Raw genomic sequence first — 24,592 nt, 5'->3', positions numbered from 1 at the left:
AAGCGGGGAGGTAGGAGAGAACAGGGCCTCTCCCCAAAAGCAGCTCAGTTTATGGGCGTCGGGCTGGGGATGCAGCCAGAGAAGAAACTGGAGGTGCAGAAAGGGCATGAATGCCACACTAAGGCATTTGTTCTTCTTTTTGAAGCCAGAGGATCCATGGAGATGGGATCCGTGAAGTCCATGAAGCTCTCTGAAAAGTTTGTGCTTATGTATCTAAGTGCATTATCCTGGGATAAAACTGTTGGGTCTCCATCAGACTCTCCAGGAGATTCCAGGTCCCCAGATAGGTAAGAGTCCCTGGGAGCTGTAGATGAGATCTAAGCTTCCCAATGGTCAGGGCTCATTCTGTGCAGGCCAAGGAATGTCACAAGGACTGGGATGGAGGGTCCAGAGATAGAGGAAGAAACCACCACCCTGTTCTTTTCTTCCCTCTTGCATCTCTTTGCACATCAGTCCTCTCTGCCTGGGACGCTCCTCTTCCCCACTGCCACACACGTCTCACCTGGTTAAGTCACATGCATCCTTCAGCTCTCAGCTCAGAATCCCCCCCTGTCCTATGAAAGAACACCTGACTTCCCCCTGAGGTCATCACATACACCTGTAGCTCCTTTGAAACAACTGCCACACACACACTGTGATTATATAATAAATAATATAAATCGTCACTCAAAACTATTTGCACCCTTCCCATCTACCCTCTTTGTTAGAAGACACCATCCGTCGTGTTCATAATTTCAACACCGTGATTGGGTCCTGCCACATAGTGGGGACTTAATAAATACAACTGGGTTGTGCCATGAATATTTGAGTGAATGAATTGGTGACTTCACACAACTGATCGCTACCACCTGAATTCTTTGCCCTCTCAACCCGAGCCCTAACTCCCACCCAACTCTTCATTGTGTATTTTTAAGCCCTTCCCCTTGCAGTCCAGCAGGTACGGCGGGAAAGAGGGAATCGGTTGGACTGGGCAGGTTCGTGAAGCCTGCCCCAGTGGCTTCGTGTCGATGATTTTCGTCACTTAGTGAGCAGATGCAGTCTATGGGTGAGAACCCAGGGACCTTTCCAAAATGGTCAGCCAACTCCACCACTGACCAGCACCCCCATACCATTCACGTCTGTTATTCTGAAGATCCTGGTATCTATTTTCTAATGAGCAGTTTGCCTTATTTGGCTTATTTCTTATAAGTTGTCAGGAAGGTGGGAAGACTTCCATTTGTTCTACATCACCCCATGTGAAGAGAAGAAAAATACCGACATTATAATAGCAGTTGGGGTTTAATATTATTGGAGTAAGGATGAGTAATTCCGAAGGCAAAGAGTGCAACTAGGGTGAATCAAGAAAGTCTTCCAGTGGGTGTCAAATTAGCAGCATTAGACTCCCATTCTAACTCCTCCCCAAAGCCTTCACTTGACCTCATCTAGTCTGAACCTCTGTGAGCCTCAGTTTCCCAACCTGTAAAGTGGGGAGAATAGCATTTATCTGGTAAGACTGATGGGAGGATTATATGAGTTAATAGATGCAAAGTGTCTGCTTCTATACTTCCTTCTCCCCCAACACTGGCCCCCACTTTTAAGGAATCTTAAGATTAAGATAACTCTAGGACCCTAAATTCTAAGCAGCCTCAGCAATACAGAGGACAAAAATGTGAAGCTCTAGGGCAGAGGGCTTGCAGAAAGATGGGAGAACAATAAAGAAAGAAACTTTACAGAACAGCATTAGGTTTCATTGTCCCAAAAGGTTTGATTATACATCTTTAACTAACAGGGAACTTTCTCTGTCTTTTCCAAGCTGGAAGCATTTTCCCTTCAAACTGTCACTTTTTTTTTTCTTTACAGCTGATGGAATAGGAAGAAGGGAAAGAAGCCACTCTTTTTTCATTTCTTCAAAGGCAACCCAAATTTGATCCCCTTAGTGAATGGCTCAAGATAAAAACTCCACTTTAGTCTGCTTTATGTGATTAAACAACCCTCTTGTTTGTCAAATAGCAGGGAGAAGGAAAGAAAGGGAAGCTCTTGTGGCTGTTAAGTGCTCTGAAACTGTACTCCCTCCCAGCTGCCTCTGGTTAGGAGCACCGATGCCTACAATGGGGTTCTCGAGATTCAGCTGCCTAGAATAGGAGAGAAAATGGGGGTGGGTGGGAGGCCCTAAGAAGCCCCCATGGGCCTGGGGAATCCCCAAGTTGGATGGGCTGGGACTCTTGAGTCTCCTTACCTCCTCCCTCCCCCCGCTTTCCTTTTAAGGACGTTGCAATATTTGAAATCAGTCTGCTCCATGACATTCTCCATGTAAGAAATCATACTATTGGGTAAAACTAATAGCCTGCCCTTTCTTTTTTTGGGGGGTGGAGGGGGCTAACTTAAATCCATCGCACATCCCTGAAATCCAGTTTCAGCTTGACAATATGAGAACTTGAGTTTCCATGGGAAGCGAGAACTTTTGGCTCAAAGCGCTCTTAGGCTCTCTAAGTTCTGGTTGGAATATAAATGTAAATGTGTTGGTCTGTTGATAAAGTGGAGAGATGCAGCCAATAAAAATATAGGGTACCCAGTTAAATTTGAATTTCAGAGGAACAATGAATTTTTTTTTAAAGTATAAGTATGTCCCATGTAATGTTTGGGATAGACTTACACTAAAAAGGCTTCATTGTTTATCTGAAAATCAAATTTAACTGGGCATCTTGTGTTTTATTTGGCAACCTTAACCGTTGGCAATCTAACCCAGCTTGCATTTCCTGTCTCATTTCCTTATGAGCAGCATCAGAAGTATGGATAAGAGTGGTGAGCCACTGAAGGCTTTCTGAGGAAGTTTCCAGGATGGTTAAATTCCAGGTTTTGGATTTGGGGTTTTGACGTCAGGCAGGGCTAGATTCAGACCCCACGTCTGCCTCTTACGACGTGATCTCCAGCAAGTGACTCCCTACTGAACCTCCTTTCCATATGATAAAATGAGAATCGCAGTATTCTCTTTACAGAGTTCACTATAGAGTTGTTGTTAAGACTAAAATGAGGTGACATTAAAGCGCCTAGCACACCAGCTCCTGGATAAATGGCAGCTCTTACTGCCACGGCTGTCTACCTTTCCACAGGCAGTTCTTTCCGCCCAGAACGCCCTTCCTCAATTCCTCCTCACCTAGGACGCCTTCTCCATCTTTCTCTTCAACACACGTAGCTTTTCTGTCTAAACTGCTAGAGATACCCATGTGTTCTGAGGCATTGTATTGGAATGAGCATCACTGTTCACAAGTGTTTTCCCCCTCAAGACTGGATTTTCTTGGTCATCAGATACCAAGCTTCCTTCATCTCCACAGGTCCAGCATTTAGCACAAGTCTTAACACATAGGGGGAGCTTGATATTTCCTAAATGAACATGTTATGAAACCACTAACACCTTAGCATAAATTACTCATGACTATAGTTTCCAAATGGTAGTACACACACACACAAAATAAAGTCAGAGTAGGGAACGTTTCTCAAAAGCTGAAATTACTCCATTTAAAGGATTGCCTTTATAGAGGGCTATTCTTGCTTCTTTGTTTGGGGGTTGGAAAAAAATGTCATTTATAGAGTAAGTTTTTAAAGGTATTTATTTGACAAAAATAGAGAGTTGGCAACCTCCATGTTGAGATAAATTTATATCTCTATCTCGACAAGGAAGTTTCAAGTTGAAAATGCCCTAGCACTTGAAATTCAAAAGTCTGAGGATGACCACTTTACGAGGTAACAGAGTTAAAAGCCAAACTGGTCGGAATGCAGCCCATGACTGGTAAGTTTTGACGGGAATGGGCGGAGAGGAAAGAACCACGGGGTGACACCCAACCATGGAGGTATATTTTATCTGAATAAAAAGGCCTAAAGGAGTTTGGGGGAGCAAAATGGTGACTGAAAAAAGCAAACAGACTCCACCTACTTCCTCACTTACCTAGGACATAACCCCACACCCCAGAGTTCAGCGCCTTCATTTACTCAAGTCTGAGGTCCCTCCCACAACTGCTCAGGTCAACAACCTCCTTCAAAGGAAAACAATACAGTACAAGGAGGGATGTCCATCCCATTGACCTCCAAGGACCCTCCTGCCTTTGGAATCCAAGTCAGACCCCTCCCTCTGAATGAGACCGGCCGTGCTAGTGCCCCGTGTGGATTCTGGGAACTTGCCCTTGACTTGGCCCCAGAATCACATTTCTGTCAAGACAGTTCCTTAAACCTCTGTAGCTGCATTGACCATGATTCCAGGCATTGTTTGGTCATTGCCCAGCCCTTCCTCCCTTTGTCCCTCCCCTCTTTGTCCTATCCTAGTTGGACACATCTGTTACTTTTAAGTCCCCACTGCTCATCTGTCATGGTCCACAACCAGGAAGAGACAAGGGAAAAGGCCAGATGAATGTTTTGCCACTAAGAGGAAGACTTGGATGTTTTAAAATTCTCCATCTCTCAGGGTAATCATATCCCCCACCTCCAACTCAGAAGTAATAATAATAATAATAGTAATTTCAACTATTTAACTACTTGTTGAGGGCGCACCATATGACAGGCATTATGCCAAACCCTTTACAGCATTATTTCATTGAATCTTTACAACAAGCCCATGGGGGAGGTGTTATCATGTTACAGATGAAGAAACTGAGGCTCATGAACTTAAACCACTTGCTCCAGGAGCTTGTCACAGCTGGTAAGTGGCGGAGCTGGGGGTTGGAAAGCCAGCGTTCCTGATTCCAAACTTCTGTGCTTAACCTCACTTAATACCTCCTCCACTCAACCACCTCCCAAGACCCCTGTCAGTCCACCCAATGGAACTCAAAATTCTGAAGAATTTGGGGCTCTCAGGACCCTGCAAGGCTTGGTCTCCATCTGCTTCCACAATCTCGTCTCCCACCAACACCCTCCTAGAATCCTCCACGGCAAGTACTTGGGAGTCCCTTTTACTTAAGAAGTCTCAGAACCGAGCCTGTTCCCACACCACGCCTTCCTCCTTAGCATGCTACTTCCCTACCCCACACCTACCCAGGCTGTGCATCCCAGCCTTTCCCAGAGTACCAGACCCAATGAGTTCACCTCCATCTCAACTTCATAACCCTTAGGGTCTGGTGAACCACGTAGCCCATCCCACAGATGACCCTGAGTTACTATGTAGTCGGCCCTCATGTGGGTGTTTCATCTCCCCATCTTGACAGGCACCCACAGGGAGGAGCTGTGTCACAGCCCAGGTGGCTCCTGTATTACCTTACTGGGAACACAAGTCATGTCCAATCAGTGACTGATGACCAATCCCCTTCTCTCCTCTTCCTTTGTCATCTATATTCTTAATTTCTTCTTCCCCCTCTCCTCCTCATCCTTTCCTCTTAGCATTTCATTCTCTTCTTTTCGCTCCCCTCTGTTCCCCGTGGCATTTCTAAGTGTGGTAGGGGTCTGCAGCTGCTGACGTGGCTCCCAGTGATCTCTGCCTCCCGATACTCACAGCCTTGGGTAACCCCCTCTCCTGGGTGCAGGCTGCACCTAGTGACTTGCTTCTAATGAACAGGCTGCAGTGAAGGCAATGGCATGTCACTTCCATGATTTGGCTACAAAAGCCTGCGACTCTTGTTAGCACTCCCTTGTTGGCACTCTCTTGCTCACTCTGATGAAGGCAGTTCCATGTTGCGAAATGCTCTACGGAGAGGCCCATATGGCAAAGAATCAAAGAAGGCCTCTGGCCAACAGCTCATGAAGAAGTGAAGTCTCAGTTCAACAATCTGCAAGGAACTGACTCCTGCCAACAACTGCATGAGTCAACTTGGAAGCAGATCCTTCCCAGTTGAGACTTCAGATGACTGATGACTGCAGCCCTGGGCCATACCTTGATTTCAGCCTTGTGACAGACCCAGGGCCAGAAGACCCAGCTAAACCATTCCTGGACTTCTGATCCACAGAAAATGAGATAATAAGTATGTTGTTTTAAGATGGTGACTTGTTAAGCAGCAAAGATAACTAGTACACTAAGTATCCTTTTGCTTGAACATTTGCTGAGCACTTAACATGGTGCCCTTGTTAAATGAGGGGAAATGTTGACAAGCCAGGCATGGCTCTCAAGTTTTGAAAAGCTCTAGCCTAGTTGGAAGTTGAGACAAACTGTCAGATCACTGAACTATCATTCCATTTAGAGGCCCAAATAGGGAAAGGAAGAGGAACTAGTAGGGACCGAATAGAGATGTGCTTCTGCTTTGGAGAATCTGATAAGGCTCCAAAAAAGGTGAATGTTGAGCTAGGTCTTGGAGCACAAATAGGAGGTCATCAAATTGTAGGAGATGGCTGGGGAGAGGGTACCATCCCAGGCGGCACCATGGATGAAGAAATAGTGGCACAGATGGCTCGTTGGGTAATAATTGTGTAAACAGTGAGAAGTTTAGCATTCCCTATTCTGACTCTTCTGCAACAAAAAGAACCAATATGGTTTGATTCAATGTTCACTGTTAAGTTTTCACACTCAGTAACTCATCGAATTCTTGTGACATTCCTATGAAATGGAAAATCTCCATTCATAGGTGAGGAAACTGAGGCTCAGAGAGTAGAAGTGACTTGCTCAAGGTCACAGAGCAAGTCACTGGCTAAGCTGGGATTTGAGTATTGACCTGTGTTACTCTACAGTGGCCTTCTCAGCCATCCACTGCCTGCGTCACCTCTGTGGCAGGTGCCTTGAAAAGGGGAGGCTTCCAATTTCTGCTGGATAGGACAAGTCTCTCCATGCTTGTTGACCCACGCACTCCGCTCACAGCCTGGGAAGGAAAACAAAGAGGCTGGGACAGTCAGGCTCCCTGTCCATCCTGGGGTGGTAACAGAATGCACTGGATAAGGGCACAGGCCTGGTTCAAATCCTGGCTCCTCCATTTACCAGCTGAGTGATCTTGGGCAGGGCATTTAACACCTCTGTGCCTCAGTTTTCACATCAGTAAAATGGACAGATAATAACAGCACCCAACACACAAAACAGTACCCAACACACAGAGTCAATATGATCATCCACAGGAAGCAGGAGTGAGGGTAGGAGGATGCTATAACGTTGAAGGGCCTTGATAAGTCTGCTCGTGTAAAAATCTAGCAACAAGGAGAATGAAAAAGAGAAAGGGAGAGCCCAGGCAGCCCTGTACATGTCCCTCAGATTCTGATGCCTTTGCAATTCTAATTCCTTCGTATCCTTAAAACCAATAGGCCATCTTCTTTCTTGAGACAGCCTGAGATTGTTGGAAGGGGGGGATGGGAGTATGGGAGGGGGAACACTTATTCCCTAGGCCTCATGTTTCCCTGTAGGGGGACCTCCAGTAGAGGGACACTGCTGGCCTCCTGCCCCACCTAATTGGTGCATCTGGAGGAAGGAACTGAACATGCTCAGCAAGTCTTCCCTGTTTAGGAAGCTGCTTGCCTTCAGAGAAGGTAGACTCTGAGCTTAGCAGAGCAGGCTTTGTCCCATCGGTCTCGCCTAAAGTTGGGGTTGGGGCTAAGTTCAATTTAGAAGAGTATTAGCAAGTTGTGTCCTCCAAAAAAACTCCTTATTGGTAGTAAAGCTGGCACTGTGATCTCCATCTGACTGGCTCTTTCGTGTTTCTTGCAATTAGTCTCGTACCACCTTGAAAAGGTTCCCTCCTCTCTTTTTATGCTGCTCACTCCAACCCTCCATTAAGTCTCCCTGTCAGGATTCCAGATGGCTATCCTAAGCAAACTTTCTGCAAAGATAGCTCTTCCTTTGGCTTTCCTCCCCGCGACGTTCTAGCTTCCCACCCACCCAGGTCCTGAATCAGAGAGCAATTTGGCAGATCCACTTTATACCCATGCCTCACCCTCTGCCAACCCTGCAGACGCCTCGACTCATCCAAGTCTTTTCTAATTACATCTTGGCTGATAACTATTCTAGCAATTTCTTCATGTCTGGTAAGTGTTCCAACTTCTCCAGTTTTCCACTAGATCTTTTTTCTTTTTCTTTTCTTTTTTTTAAGAACTTGGTAACTCTGGTATTTTTGAATCATCATTAATTTCAAGCTTGTCTTATTTTATTAGCTGTCCCAAATTCCCTCTGAGATCTCTTTCCTCCTTGATACATTTGAAAACCTCTATGTATTTTCTTTCCTATTACTGAATGCAGACGAGCTGGACTAACTTACTCTAGTGATGTCCTTGCAGAAGCAGCTGTAGATGTAGCCTCAGGGTGGGGTTCCCAGGTGCAGACTCCTGGCACCAGAAGCCTTCAAAACGTCTCTTCCAAAGGCTTGCTGCTCCTCTGTCTGTTCTGAAATACTGTCCAAGAATTATTTCCCTGAACTCATCAGAGGTAGGCGGAGGTCTCCGGAAGGGCGCCGTGCTGTACACATTCACTGAGATCAGCGAGTTGATCAACTCAGCTTCCCCTATTAACACATATGAAGTGATTTTCTTTTCTTCCTCCAGGTAAGCTCTCCTGTCACTGGCTGAGATTTCCCTAGGGGATTTTAGGGAGCAGAGAGGTGTTTCCTGGGGGAGGAGGAGCAGAGAAACGGGGCAGGTCCAGAGTCTCCTTCTCAACAGCACTGTCCAGCAGAATGTTCTGTGATGATGGAAGTGTTCTGTATCTCCATTGCTGATACAGCAGCTACAAACTACATGAAAGATGACATTTTAAACTTTAATTTAATAGTAATTCATTTAAATATAAAGCACTGCATGTGACTAGTGATTGCTGCATTCAACAGTGCGGCTCTACAACATGCTATTCTGGGATTTTCTGGACCTTCCTTTTATAGGAGCCATAGTTCTCTGTGAATCCTGGGATAGCACACAAGAAGACAATGATTCATTTGATGCACAGAATCTGGGGTCAGTGGAAGGACATCATGGTGCTCCATGCCTGGGGGAGCTACACTCTAGAGGATATTTCAAGCAGAGATCACATATTGGTGGTCCACAGGCTAAATTCAACCAGGAGGCTGTTTGATGCACACAATTTTAAAAAATCAATTAGTTGCTGACATTTAAAAACCAAAAGGTTTCACATAAAGATCTGGATTTTCAGCTTCTCTTGAAAACATCAGAAGACGCCACCTGGCAACCTTCAGATGGAGATGAACAGCAGTGGCCTCCTTTACACAGGACAAGGGTGCTTCAGTTTGCCGCAGTCCCCACCCCTCCCCATGGTCTAACCGTCCCATGCGCGCAGGCATTTGGGTTTGTTTGTCCCTGTGTCATGGTTTTAAGCATGGGTTTTGTCTGGCATCGGACATCCTGAGTTCAAATCCCATTTCTGCCTTGTAACAAGCTGTGTGACCTTGAGCAAGTGACTTCACCTCTCAGAGCCTCAGCTTCCTCATAAGTAAAGTAGGGAAGGTAATAGAATGGACTCCATAAAGTTGTAAGGACCGAGGAAATAGTGTTTGTAAAACTCTTGATTAGAGCCAGACACGTGGGAGTGCTCCATACATATATGGTAGATGTTGGAAGGAAAAGAGGGAGGATGGGAGATGGAGGAAGAAGAGACATAAGGTAAAAGGAGAGAAGAGGAGAAAAGGGGGAAGAAGGAAGAATAGGAGGGAAATAAGAGCTTCTAGTCAGTTTCCAAACACATCCAAGACCAACAAAGAAGGGGGAAAAATACTCTTTCCGCAGAGAAATATTCCCTAACCCCCTACAGCTTTAGCTTCTTTCCAACATAATACAACCACCCACATCGTACGCCCATGAGCATGGGGGTGAGAGAGGTTAAGAAGGAAGGTAATAAAGCAAGGAAATAAATCACTTGGCCCCTGGGACCTTTGCCCTTGGATCTGTAACCTTTTCCCTGAGAACCAGTTCTCCTGCCCACTTCTTGGGGGCATCTGGGACCTTGGGTCAGAAACACCAAAGAATCTGGGCTTCGTAAAACTGACTGGGGTTCAAGTTCCTCACCCATGTCCAGTATCTGTAATCAGAAAAGATCTCCATGTGGCATAGTTAAACCACGTTTATCTGAGGAAAAGCAAAGCCCTTCTAGGACAAGTGCAGGGAAAGTCACCAGCTATCTGTCTGCAAAAAATAAAGAAATGCAGGAGATTTGGCCAAATTCTCAGGGAGTCATGAACTCAGGTTCCCAGTGTTTAACTCCGCACAACTTCTCAAAGTTAATTCAAGGACCATGTAATTCAGAATACGCTGGGAGAGGCACGTCAAAATGCTGATTCCAAGGCCTTGCACCAGACATGTGGATTCAGTCCATTTAAGGGTGGGGCTCGGGCATCTGAACTTTGTAGATATACAAGCTGTTCTACTCACACGACTCACTGAATTGAGGTAGATTAATGCCGGAGAAGCACAGTTAGCAGTGGGTGAGACTAGCCCGACAATCTCCCACCTCTGGGAAGCAAAATCATTGCAAATTTGAGCCGTCACAGAAGGCTTCTCAAAGGAAGAGAGCCAGTCTTTTGCTGGGTCTTGAAGTATCCAGATGGGGGCCACAGGAGGAGATTAATTCATTCATTTATTCATTCACCAGATATTTACTGAACATCTGCTACACGCCAGGTTTGTCCTAGTAAGCAAGACACAGAAAACCCTCTGTCCTCATGGATCTAGTTGGTGGAGGCAGGCAATAAACAAAATATGTAAGCAAAATACTTAGCTTGTAAGATGGTGATAAGCACTAGGAGAAAAACAAAGGAGAGAACTTTGGTAGAAACATGCTTCAAGTTTGGTAAGATAACATTATACAAGATGAGTCCTGGTCTAGTGGTCAGATACTGGTAAGAGGCTGCCCATCATGGTGAACCATTAAACCTCAAATCCATCCATCCATCCATCCACCCACCCACCCACCCATCCATCCATTCACTCATCCATCCATCCATCCATCCATCCATCCACCACTCATCCATCCATCCATCCATCCATCCATCCATTCACCCATCCACCCATCCAGCCATCTAGACATCCCACCATCCATCCTTCCATATTCTATTCTTTCCTTCCTTCCTTCCTTCATTTTTTAGAACACTGAAGTATAATGGCCCTACAACACTATGATAGTTCCTTCCTTCCTTCATTTATTTCATCTCCTTGGGAAACTGTATGCTAGACCCCCTGTGAAGTTCTGAGGATTAAAAAAAAGAATAAGGCAGACCCTGTTATGGGATGAACTATATCTTCTTTCAAATTCATATGTTGAAGCTCTAATCTCAGAATGTGACTATACTTAGATATAGGGTCTTTAAAGAGGTAATTAAGTTAGAATGAGGTCATTAGGGTGGGCCCTAATCCAATATGACTCGTGTACTTTTAAGAAGAGGAAATAAGGACACGGGCCGAGAGACCCAGTGGACAGGTGCATGCAGAGCCATGACCACGTGAGCACACATGGAGGAGGCAGCCATGTGCGAGCCAAGGAGAGATGCCTCAGAAGAAACCAAACCTACCGACCTTGGTCTCAGACTTCCAGCCTCCAGAACTGTGAGAAAATAATTTTCTGCTGTGTAAGCCACCCGCCTGGGGTATTTTGTTATGACAGCTCTCGCAAACTAACACATACAGCATCACAAAAGCAAGGGTTCACAATTCAGAGAGAGACAATTATAACATATACATCTCTTCGCCTTGCCTGAGAGCCACCAATAGAGGCACGTCCGTTTGGATTCATCATTGCTCTCTCATTCATTCAACAAATACTTGTTGAGAGCCTTCTGTATTCCTGGCTCTGCACTAGACAGCGGGGATACGATGATAGACAAGGTCGATACATAACCCTTGCCTTTAGAAATTCACAAGCTCCTCTACCCCTCCCTCTAGACTTAACACCGTTCTCCACCCATTCTCAAATAAGGCGGGGCAGTGCCATGTGGCAGATAGGCTCCCAGGCCTTGGGATCAGACAGACCTGGATTTGGGTCCGTGTTCTACCACGAATGGGCTGTGTGGCCTGGGGCAAGCCGTTTAACTAGTCTGAGCCTCAGTTTATCTCTAAACGGCAATAACAATACCCAGCTATGACGGCTGTGAGAATTACAGAAGATCATGGACATAAATCAGAGTAAGCACTCCATAGATGTTTGCTATGGTGATCACCGCAGCCCCTGAAGCAGAGCCAATCAGATGATAATAAATATTATCACTAATATGGAGCGCTTTCTCCATACCCAGGAACTCGAAGTAATTTGCATATATTATCACTTTATATCCATGAAGTATCTTCCCTAAAATCCCAGCCTCTCCTAGTTTAATTTTCTGGTTTCTCTTTTGTCTACTTAGTGTTTTATCACTCCCAGGAAAGCACTTAAGACCCAAGACAGTCTGAGGGAGGCTATAACCCTGTCTGGAAAGAACTTGTGTCTTTCCCCCGGTGCACGGATCACCCCCCATCTCTCCAGTGTGCACGCTAGTGCAGGAAGAGGTATCTGGAGGGGACGGTGCCACAGGGCTCTCCCTGACAGCTGCAGTCACCAATAACACACTGGATTACAGGTCTCCAAAAAGGCAGTGCAGTTGTCTCGGTACATCATTCCAAGCGGGCTTTGTAGTTAAATTTCCTCCAGCGCCACTGGAAGGTAAGATCCTGTTCCGTTCCGAGGGGCTGGAGACGGGAGACAGCCAGAACTTGTTATCATGGAAACCACGTCTCCCCCTGGGCCCCAAGGGGCACTTCTGGAAATGGTTTGGAATTTGATCACAGTCTTCAAGCATAAGCACCGTGGTTAAAACCTGTTATTTCCTTACTTCTGATAAACGGTTGTCGAGAAGCTGCCGGTTCTGGTTTCACTGGGGGAGACTGGACTGGGGGAGGACGTGGGGCAGGAGGATGGGAAGCAATGGCAGGATGGGGATCCCAGAGCCTCCGATCTGCACAGCTCCCCAAACTGAGATGACGGTTTGGAGACGGTTCTACCTGACACCTGGTCAGGAGTGAGACAGTCCAAGGGACACTGAGATTAGACAGGGTGAGTCGTGAGTGACTTACTCTTTCAGGCTGGAAAGGAGGCTGAGCCTTAAGTAAGGGACCTAAACACGTAGATAAGAATCATCAACTCTGAAGGTCTTAAAAAAAAGAATTCCAGGTACAGAGGTTGCAAACTCAAATACCTATTAGGCACCAAGAGGAAAACATCATTAAGTGACATTGAAATGAGCCTGGTGAGGTTTTCGGGGCACAGGAGATTGCAGCCCCTCTAAGGAGAGGGTGGCCACCAGCTCCAGCTACCTGCTTACCGGCACAGACCAGCTTCCCACGTTTTCACAAAAAGCCCCAAATCGGGAACTTTGGGTAAAATCTCCTGACAGGGAAATGTGAGGTATGGATTCAAACATTAAAAAAATCACATTGCAGGCCAAATAAAAGATGCCTGAAGGTCAAATCCAGCTCATTCATTCAAGTTGGCAAATTGTGTTATGAGTGTTGAAAAGAAACTTGAAATTCTAGAGGCAGAAGGGAATTTTTAATATAACATCAATTACTGCAACAACAACAACAACAACAAAAAAACACAGCAAAAAGAATAACTGTGATTTATTCAGTACTTATGTGTGCTTAGCAATTTGTTTCTATTACTCCATTGAGTCCTCACCATGACCCCAGGGATGCAGGAATTTTTACCTCAACTTAGGAAGAGGTCGAGGCTCACAGAGGTGAAGTCATTTGTCGTCCAAGGTCACACTTCGCTACACTGGAGTCTGTCTCTGCAGAGAGGGTGGTCATTTCCCCGTGTATCTTCTGTGACACAGAAAGCCCCAGACACCTCCAAAGGCTTCTTTCTTCTCCAAAATTTTGCCCCACTCTATCCACCAGGCTTGTTCTAATACAGTGGTTTTTAACTAGGGGACAATTTTGACACTTAACAATGTCTCTAGACACTTTTGATTGTCACACTGGTGGGAGAAGGGAGGGAGGGGATGCTGCGGGCATCTAGTGGGTAGGGGCCAGGGAACCTACAGTGCACAGAGCAGCCCCCGCCACAGAGAGCTGTCCAGCCCCAAATGTCAAGGCTGATAAACCCTTGTCTAAAAGGATTAGGGCTCGGGGGTCCCGACGGAGATGAGGAGGAGGAGGAAGAGGAAAATACGGAGGCTGACACTTGCAGAAGCGACTCTGGTGTTAGAGAAGCCGCACGATTTACCGTGTGTTCTCACCGCACTGTTCCACCGGTACTCCATGACATCCCTTTAACCCATCTCCTTACTGCCATTTTACAGATGAGGAGACTGAGGCTCAGAGGAAGAGAGAGGTCTTCCCTCAGGCTTCATGACTGGTATTCCACAAACAATGAGTATCTGGGCTATCCTGGTTCTGGCTGAGGGATCTGCCCCTTTTGCTAACATTTATTAAGTGTTTTCTACCCACCAGGCACTTCCCTAAGACCTTCACATGCGTCGTCTTAAATCCTTCCAACCACCCAATGAAACGAGCACTCTTGCGTGCCTCCATTTCTACAGCTCGGAACCTGAGATTCAGAGGAGCGGAACCACTTGACCAAAGGCATCAGAATCTGAATGCAGGCATTTATGACTTTGAACCCTGTGCTCTTAACCATCCTACTGTCCTGCATCCCATGGTAAGGATCCCACGCTTGTCCAGCGAGGAACCATGTACTGGGTTCCCTGTTTCGAGGAAATTGGAAATACACAAGAGCAATTCCAAATGCATCTTGACTTCAAGGGGCTTACATTCCAATGGAGAGATCAGGCATGTTCACTACCAGCTGTCACACAAGATGCGACGTGACCAGGTCGTAAAGAAGGGTCAGTAAAGCTCTGTAAGACAGGCGTCAGCAAGCGATGGCTCGTGGGCCAGACCCAGCCTGCTGCCTATTTTTGCAAATAAAGTTTTATTGGCGCACAGCCACGCCCGTATGTTTACATACGGCTCATGGCTGCTTTTGAATTGAGTAATTGCTGTAGAGACCACCTGGCCTTTTAAAGCCAAAGGTCTTTACTACATGGCCCTTTACAGGAAAAGTGTGCTGGCCCCTGCTGTGGGAGAAAAGAGAAATCACCAAAACTAGAAATCACCCACTCTCTGCGCTCCTCTCTAGGCCCACTGGTGACTGATTTCTCATAAACATTAGGGTGAGGACCCCTGGAGATGACATTAGTGACATTAACAAACTCCAGATACTGGGTGCAGACTGCGTGCCAGGCAAAGGCCTGATTCTCTCTAGTTCCCTCAAGAAACCCATCGGATAGGTATTATTAACCCCTTTTACACACAAGGACAAGGAGGCTCGGAGAGGTCAGGATGCAAATCCAAGTCCAATCAGCTCTCCAGGGACAGAAGCAGGGTCGAAGGTGGACATGTTCCAGAGCTCGCAGCCTCCTGTGTGTGAAAACACTCGTTACAAGCCCTGGCTCTGAGGAGTCAGGAAACTCTGATGAGTTTTCCATAAATAAAATTGTCTTCTTTTCTTCCTGGACCGAGGCTCCCATCCCTGTAAACTACTGTGGTTTACAGTAAGAAATATATATTCGGTCTTTGTCCCCAGTCCTGGCACAGAGCTCCTAAAACCTTTGGAATTTCCGGTGATGAGAGTGATACAGGTGTCTTGTTATGTCAATGAGGTGACTTTTGGAAAACTGCTGTGTGATCTAAGAATGGAGGTTGATGGCCAGAAGAGTCAATTGGGTGTTTAGAGGGTTGGAACGTTCAGTCCTACCCCATCTGCACCTCTGGGGAGGGGAGAAGGGCTGCAGATTGAGTTCAATCACCAATAGCCAATGATCGAATCCGTGGTGACCAAGTAACAAAGCCTCCAAAAGACCCCATGCTGGTGAACATGCAGAGGTGCTGGGAGGGTGATGCTCAGAGAGCCTGGAAGCTCCGTGTTCTTTCCCACAGACCCTGCCTTACACATCTCTTCCGTCTGGCTGTTCCTGAATTATGTCCTTTCAAAGTAAACCAGTGATCTAGTAAGTAAAATGTTTTTCTGAGTTTTGTGAGCCACTAGAGCACATTAACGGAGGAGTGGGATGTTGGAACCTCCGATCGATAGCCAGCAGGTCAGAGACACGGGTGACAGCCTGGACTTGCAGCTGGTGTCTGAAGTGGGGATGAGGGCGATCTTATGAGACTAAACCCTTAACTTGTGGGATTGGATGCTATTCTCTCAGGACACAGTGTCAGAATTAAACTGAATTGTAGGATGCCCAGCTGGGGTTGGGGAACTGCTTGGTGATGTTGGGGGAAAACCCAAATGTTGGAATTGGTAAGGAGCCCCTGCCAGGCTCAGAAAGTCCTGGAAGCTTTTTCAGCACCGTCTTGTCGATTTCAGGCAGTATCCCGCAAGTCCCAATTTCAGAGGGTGGCAAAGCTGCTACCTCAGTCTCACCTCGGGGGCGCTGCGGCGGCTTCCAGACGGGCTCAAATGCCTTCCCGCCCCCAGCGCTCCCTCCACTGATATTTACACAGCCCTTTACAGCCTCCCTTGGTTGATCCAACGTGCTCCCCGGTCACTTCTCATTAAGCCGACTGTAGCCTCCTTTTCGCTTGTTCTGAATTAAATTGTCACTTTTCCCAGCAAGGGGCTGCAGGTGGGAAGTGAGAGCACAAAGCTTGGGAGACAAGTGAGGGGAAAGGGGACGGCCTCCAGTCAGCTCCCTCCCCCTTTCCCAGGGCCACTGTGACACTGCCACTCACCACCTCCTCCCACCTGCAAGTTAGACAAAAATAAGTCCCAGGGCGTCAGGGAGTTGTAAAAGCTGAGAGTATCTGGCCCAGCTGGTGCAAAAGAATATTCGACTGGAGCAGTTGGGCCTGTAAATATCTTTCTCGGTGTTCCCAAGCTGGCCAATTACCCCAGCTGTGCGGCCAAGACCCACCCGGATGTTTTCAGCGCAGACGTGCTGCTCTGATGTCAGCTGTCCCTGGTCAGGGAGCCCAGAGCCCCAGCTCCTCCTCTCCCCGGCTTCATCTCAGACCACAAAATCCAATTACCTCCCCGGGGCAGCCACCGACTGACAAACTGCTGCCCCAGCAATGGTGAAGTGGTTACCAGGCCTCCCTCTGGCAGCAAACCCAGGAGCACGCTGTATATTTTATACGGAAAGAATCTGGGTTTAAATCCCCCAACTCTGCTCTTTCCAGCTATGCGATGCTGAGCAAGTGATTTAGCATCTTGGAGCCTCTGTTTCCTCCCCCATAAGATGGGTTGTCACTAGGGCTTGTCTCCAAGATGTAATTAAGTAACACAATATATATTTTTGAAATCGTGATAAAATACACATAACATGGAATTTGCCATCGTAACCATTTGTAAGTGCACAGTTCAGTGGATTAAGTACCTTCATGTTGTACAACCATCACCACCATCCATCTCTAGAATTCTTTGCGTCTTGCAAAACGGAAACTCTGTACTCATTAAACAACTCCCCATTCCCCTTCCCCCCAGCCACCAGGCTACTTTCTGCTCTGTCAGTTTGACTATGCTAGAAAGTGGAATCACACTGTTTTTCCTTTTGTGACCGGTGCATTTCACTTAGAATAATGTCCTCAAGGTTCGTCCACGTGGCAGCATGTGTCAGAATTTTCTTCCTCTTTAAGACTGAATTATATTCCATTGTTAGGTACACAATACAACACTTTTGTTTATCTGTTCATCCACTGATGGACACTTGGGTTTCTTCTCCATTTTGGCTATTGTGCTGCTATGAACATGGTTGTACAAATACCTCTTTAAGGCCCTGCTTTCAATTTTGAGGGGTAAATACCTTGAGTAGAATTGCTGAATCATATGGTAATTATTTTTTAAATTTTTTGAGAAACTGCCGCACTGGTTTCCTTAGTGGCGGCACCATTTCCCATCCCCATCAACAGCGCACAAGAGGTCCACATTCTCCACATCCTCACCAGCAATTTGTCATTTTGTTTCTTTGATAGTTGCTTTCCTGTTGGGTGGAGGTGGCGCTCATCACGGTTGTGGCTCGCATTTTCCTAATGATTAGTGATGTCGAACATCTTTCCATGTGCTTCTTGGCCTTACACAACAATATTTTTGACTAGTGTCTGGAACACGTTGGGGGCCCTACTGCTCATAATTACAAATTCTGTGAGGTCCGAGCCATGACTCCAGCAGAATCTTCTTTGCAGGTCTGAGTGCCTGTCTGCTCCAGGGCTCAGAGCCATTTAGAGGGAGAGAGTTAGCGCCTTCTCCAGCCTCTGCTCTGAGACTGTGGGAAATCACTTAATTTCTCTGGGCCTCATCAAAATACTATGAAGACATATAACGTAAACTCAAAACAACCTTATGGGTGATGGAAAGATCGCCGTACCAGGGAGTCACACAGACCTGGGTTTGTGTCCTGCTCTGCCATTTATTAGCTGTGTGATTTTGGCCAAGTTATCCCTCTCAGATTCCAGCATAAATGGAGCATTCTATGGATATTTATTAAACAGATGAATGAATGAATGAATGAATGAGTGAATGATATCTTTCTCATCAACAAAATTACACCCATTTCTGGAACATTCTACCAACTATCAAATGTGTTTGCAGAATGCTTTGCAGTTTTGAAAATTCTTGGGATACAGTTTGGCTGTGTGGTTCAGAGTATATATTTGCATATTTACAAAAAGACAAATCCCAGTTTGAACCCCAGCTCTGCCAATATGATCTATGTGATCTGAGTTGCTCTGTTTTTAATGTGAGAATGACAGGAATCCTCACTGTGCCAGTCAACCTCCCAGACGACCCCCAATGATCCTTGTTTCTGACAGTCAAGCTCTTATGTGGCCCTGATTGAAAATGAACAGGGCTGACCTACACAACCAATAAGATACTGCTGAAATGATGGAGGGTGACTCCTGAGCCTGCCATAAAAGGACACTGCAGCCTCTGCCTTGGAGGCTGGCTCTCTCTTGGATCAATCACTCTGGAAGAAGCCAGCCATCATGTCACGAGGATTCTCAAGCCAGAGGCAAGGAACTGAGGCTTCCTGCCAGCAGCCAGTACCAACTTGCTAGTGTGTCAGTGAAACACCTTGGAAAAGGATCCGCCAGCCCCAGTCAAGCCTTCAGATGAGACTGCAGCCTGAAGAGACATCCTGAACTAGAACCACTTGGCTAAATCACTCTCAAATTCCTGACCATCAGAAACTATGCGTGAGGCAGTAAATTGTCATAGATGTTTTAAGATGCTAAATTTCAGGGTAATTTGTTATATAGTACAGATACCTGGTACTCTCACCTCATAGGGCCACTGTGAATTTTAAATGCATGTGAAGGATCTTCCTTGCACAGTGCTTGGCCCACAAGAACAGCTCAGGAAGTATCACTCATTATTGTTATTTTGGGCCATAAAAAGAAATTTTTTGCTATCTGCTCTGATTCAACTCAGATGGGGTGTATCTGTAAAAACACGCACTTGAAGAGGCATCAGATGATGTGGGGCTAAGAATAAAAACTTTCTGGTATCTAAGCTAAAAAGAGGGGGGACGAGGCTAATACAAGCCTAAAAGCATTGCAAAGATTTAAGTAAATCAGTGGCAGAGACCCTAATTACATACAAATTACAAGGACTGGAACATTCAGAGCACCTTATAAACAGACATGGTATTATGGTTTCCTGCACTTTAAAGTGTATGAAGTGCTTATGGAATTATCTGTTTTTATCCTCACAGTAAGTCCTGTGGGATGGTTATTCTTATGTCCATTTTATGGATGAGTCAACTGAGACTTAAAGGACTGAGGCAAACTTCTCAGGAACATATAGTCATCAGGTGCTAGTAATGGGTTTCAGACCCAAGCCTCCAGTCCTTTGATTCAGACTGAGCCCAGAGATTGTTCCATGATGGCAAGCTTCAGTGTCTTCCTCTCTCTGAGCCTCAGTTCAATAAAAGTGGAGTTTAGACGAAATCAGTGATCACATATTCAGAAGCTTAACACACAAGGCAGGTTATTAAACTGAGAAAAACAGGTCAACAGAGAGTGATTTCTCTACTGTAAGAAAAATAAGAGCACACAGGCAACAATGCCCAGCAAATGACACCAGGCCTCAGAGTTGGGGAGGCAATAGGGACTGGCGAGGACTCGAACAAATTGAAGATCAAATGTCCCTTCTTGATGGGGTGTTCCCCTTGCTCTATCCAGGGTTTCCACGTAGGAATATAAGTCCAGGGCTTCCAGATCACCTAATTCTTCAAGAGAAGCCTGAATCTGTATTTTATATGAATTCTCCCCAAGTTTAAAAGCTGGCTCAAAAAAAAAACATGGTATGAGCCACCATTCAGTGACCTCCAGACTAGGCGATTTGCAAGGTCCCTTCCTGCTCCAGAACATGCTGTTTCTCTTAGCACGCAGCGCACACACACTGCTTGTTTACATGGGATACTGGGCAGCCTCATACATATTCCAAACCGGTTTCCATGTGCAGATGTGAGCTGTGTCCTCAAATAAATACCAGACTCTCTGAGGGCAGGGACCAGGTCCCTGGTTTCCTGCGGGTCTTTTTTCTGACTCTCTCAGTACAAGGTGCAGCCCCTCAAGGTGAGGGCTCATCCATTGCTGGGGCAGAGGGTCAGGCTGAGTGACTCTCCCCAGGTGGTAGCTATGGAGAGCTGTGAGCCTCACAGCACTGGAGGAGCGGGGAGCTCTGGATCTTGGGAGGGCAGCATCCATCACTCCCGGTGTTCTGAGGAAGTGAGGCGAGGGAATCAAGGTTAATGACTTCCACTTCCATCATGTCTGCCAGATTTATAAACGAGGCTCCTGCTTCCTTTGGGAATCTTGCCAGCTGCTGGGCAGATGTGGCTGCTTCTGCAGAGGGCACTGCCTCCCTCCAAATCATCCCGAATGAACAGGCAGGTTCTCTACTTGGAGTCCCCGACCCATCACATAGTGCCTAACAGTGTGGATTCTGGAACCATCCTTCTTGGATGTGAATCCCAGCTCCTTCACTTACAAATGAACAAAACTGAAACTGCTTCTTGATCACTGCTGTGCCCATAATGGTAAAGGATCTGTGTTGAAAAATACAACTTACGTCCTCTGCTCTCTGGGAGCTTATAATTTAAATGAGGAGATAGAACCAAAACAGTTACACAGGTGCAATATAGATGTGAGAAACGACGGTCCATGGCAGTAAGTGATTATTAGCAAATGGGTTGTGCAAAATGGAAGCACCATAAGAGCAGGAAAGAGGACAGTGAGACTCATGCAGGAAGGTTAAGGCTTTAAAAACTGTCGGACCTGGTGGGGGAGCAGGGAGCAGAGGGGCAGGCATGCAAGACACTGGTCCCCACTGAAGAAGATGAGGTTGAGCAGTGCTTTGAAGCACGGACTTTGGAGACAAACCCAGGTTTGAGCCCTGAATTTAACCACAGGATTCTCCTAGTTGAAGGTGACAGAGACCCAACTTCAGCTGACTGAAGCAAAATGAGGCTTTCTCAGTTCACAGAGCAGGGTGTAGCTCACAGAATAAACTGGGGTAATTAGGGCAGCTCTTAGGACCTGAGAAACTGCAGGTCACTGGGACTGTCTGGCTCCGCTCATCTCATTTCAGCTCTTTTTCTGCCCTGCGTCACACTCTCCTGCAGCAGACAGGCCTCCTCCATCTGGCAAGGCATATGGCACCTGGAATCTCTGGATGAGGGCCTCTGAGTTCCATGACCATAGAGAACAAGCTATTTCTTCTCTAGCTCCAAGTAGAAAGTCCCAGGGAAGAGCTCTGATTGGCTTAGCTTGGTCACACGACCTTCACAGGTCCTTCTCAGTGGCCACAGAGATGTGCGCTCCTGTGATTAGACAGGCTTGGTCTCGCATGGAGTCCTGTGACTGGCAGCTCCACCAGAACCACAGTAGTAGGGAGGGTGTGGAGAGAGGCTTCCACTAGCCCCAGAAGGATAGGATATTCATCGATCAATGCTTTGCTTTGGTAAAAGGTCTTAAAAATAATCTAGCCCAATGTTTCCCACTCCTGGATGAGCTTGTTAAAATTCAGATTCCTAGGCATCACTCAACATCCTATACTTAGCTGTAGAGACCAGAGCCCAGAAAACTGTTTTTAAACAGCTTTCCATGTGACTCCAGTGACCAGCTAGGTATGGGGACCACTGGTCAGTCTATCTCAATCTCGTGATTTTATTGGGGAAGAAACTGGGCTCAGAGACAAAAACAATTCATTCAAACTCAGAGATCCAGGAAGTGGCAGAAGAGGAATAAGACTTGAGTTCGGCTACCCCGCGGTCCCCTCCTCATTCTCCTTGTGGCTCCTTGCTTTCCCAGGCGGTTTCAGCATCTCCCCAGACCACATAGGAAGGAAGCCCCGTGAGTCATCCTCTCCATGACCTTTCCACAGCTAGACTTCTCTACTGCTGAGTCCCAAACACTGGCCCTCCCAACACACACACACACACACACACACACACACACACACAGATAAGACACTCTTCCTCTTTCTCCAACAGCGTGTCTCCTAAAACACAACTATAATCTGGCAAACAGGACCCAGGGTTGGAGAGGGAAAACTAGCCAACTGGAGACAACTTGACGTGAAGGGCACTTCAGGCAGAGGAACTGGGGAAGGGAGGGGACTGCAGCAGGACTGGGGGAGGCACCCCCACAGACAGCCATGGCTAATCCCATGGGATGCTCCGAAGTGACCACAGTCCTTCAGAGGTGTCCCAAGATGGGTCGAAATGGTCAGATCTTTATACTCTCAGATAGATGACTAATTCACAGTGGTCCGCCCTGGGAAAGGTATGTCTTTGGGCGAGGTAGTTCTCTGCAGCTGAGGCGATCCCCAGAGGGCTGGCAGGTGAGGACTGACTGCCAGTAACACCCCCAGCAGCTGGCTAACAGCTCCTTCCCTGAAGGAGGATCTGGGCAGGGCATTAGCATGTCCACCATATATAAATGTTCACAATTTATTGTAAGTAATATTTACAATTCACTTATAACAAATATAATTTCCCAAAAAGCTTAACATGTTCTTACCTACTAAGCTAAGCACACTGCCTTGTTACTGCATTTAATTGTTACAATAACCCTATGAGATAGATGTTGTTACCCCTACTTAGCAGATGAGAAAGATGAGGTTCAGGGGCTTTAAGTAAGGTTACACAACTTGTGCCAAGCGGGTCTAAGATCCAAACCCAATTCTGTCTGATGTTGAAGAACTACAGTAAAACCCCTGTGTTAAGGCTGCATGAGTCATTCAGGTAATGTGGGGGAACGAGGTTACCGAGAATCGTCAAAGAGGAAACAACTGCTTATGGGGGGAGTCTAGAGACAGAGGAACACGCCCCCAAGCTGCTGAGAGATTCCTCCAGTTGTGCACTAAGGTCCACAAGCAACGTAGCGGTATGTAGTTTCCCAGGGTTTTCAGTGACCTTGTAGAACCTGAGCACACAGGCTGTGGGGGATGTGGGCTCTGACTCGGAAGAAAACACAGATAAAGGAAGTTCCTGACCATTGATTGGGTGGGCTAGAAGTGCCGGGGAGGAAGTTCAAGATAAGGAGCTGGGGAGACCGCACAGGGTGTCCAGAGTCTGGACTAAGAACGCAGTTAGGAAAGTCAGTCAAGGGCAAATTTCACAAATTAACCAAAGGCCAGCCCTGTCTTGGGACTATCTCCCACAAAATGCCTAAAATTAAAAAGGTTCTTGGAGACCACACAATCCAAACTTCTCAGATTTTAGTGAGGGTCTTGGAGACCAAGATATGGCCTGGCTACAGCTTGACAAAGGTTGCAGAGAAAGAGGTAAAGAATAAACAAAACCATAGGTCTCCGGATGGCAGCTGGCACTATTAACACCCCTTTGTTGTCTACCCCAGTGTTGGTCAAAGTTCTCTGGGGAGCAGATGCTGAGAGAAAACGAGTGCAAAAGATTTAGTGGGGGCTAACACCTAGGGAGGAAAAGGGAAGGGAGCAGGACTGGACGGAGGCAGCTGTCAGACTGCAGGACACCCTGGGGCAGTCTCTACCAGCTAAATGGGGAGCCCTGGAGCAAAGACATCCCATTAGAAGCAACTACCCTGTTCTATGCTCTGCTTCCACGAGTCTGACTATTTTAAAGGTCTCATATAAGTGGAATTAGCCCTTCTGTGTCTGGCTTACTTCACTTAGCATCACGTACCAGGAGCCAGGGGCGGGGAGGGGGAAAAGCCAAGGTTGTTGTTCACTTGGTATAAAGTTTGTTACGCAGGATGAGTATGTTCTGGAGATCTGCTGTGTCGATAGTCAACAATACTGTATTATGCACCTAAAATTTTGTTAACAGATTTATTGTGGTATATTTCACAATATACACAAATATCGAATCATTATGTCATACACCTGAAACTAATATCATGTTATATGTCAACCAAGCCTCAATTTAGAGACAAAGGAAACTTCTGGAGGCGATGGGTATGTCTGTTACCTTGGCTGTGGTGACGGTTTCAAGGGTGTATGCCTACATCCAAACTCATCAAACTGTACACATTAAATAAACGCAGCTTTCGGCACACCGATTATGCCACAAGAAAACTGTGTTTTAAAGAGTCTGTTCTGGGTGGAAATGGCTGGGCCCTCTTATCCCTCTTGTGTTTAGCCGTTGGCTGGGGCTACCCTCCAAGGGTGCGACTTTGGGAGGCTGTCCGCCAACCACACTCCTTACAGCTGGGCAGTGAGCCCTTTCTCAAAGGGGGATCTGAGCAATGGTTTGCTGTTTCT

The sequence above is a fragment of the Camelus dromedarius genome, chromosome 31 (assembly GCF_036321535.1).
Source record: "Camelus dromedarius isolate mCamDro1 chromosome 31, mCamDro1.pat, whole genome shotgun sequence".
NCBI lineage: Eukaryota > Metazoa > Chordata > Mammalia > Artiodactyla > Camelidae > Camelus > Camelus dromedarius.
This window is presented reverse-complemented; position numbering follows the sequence as displayed.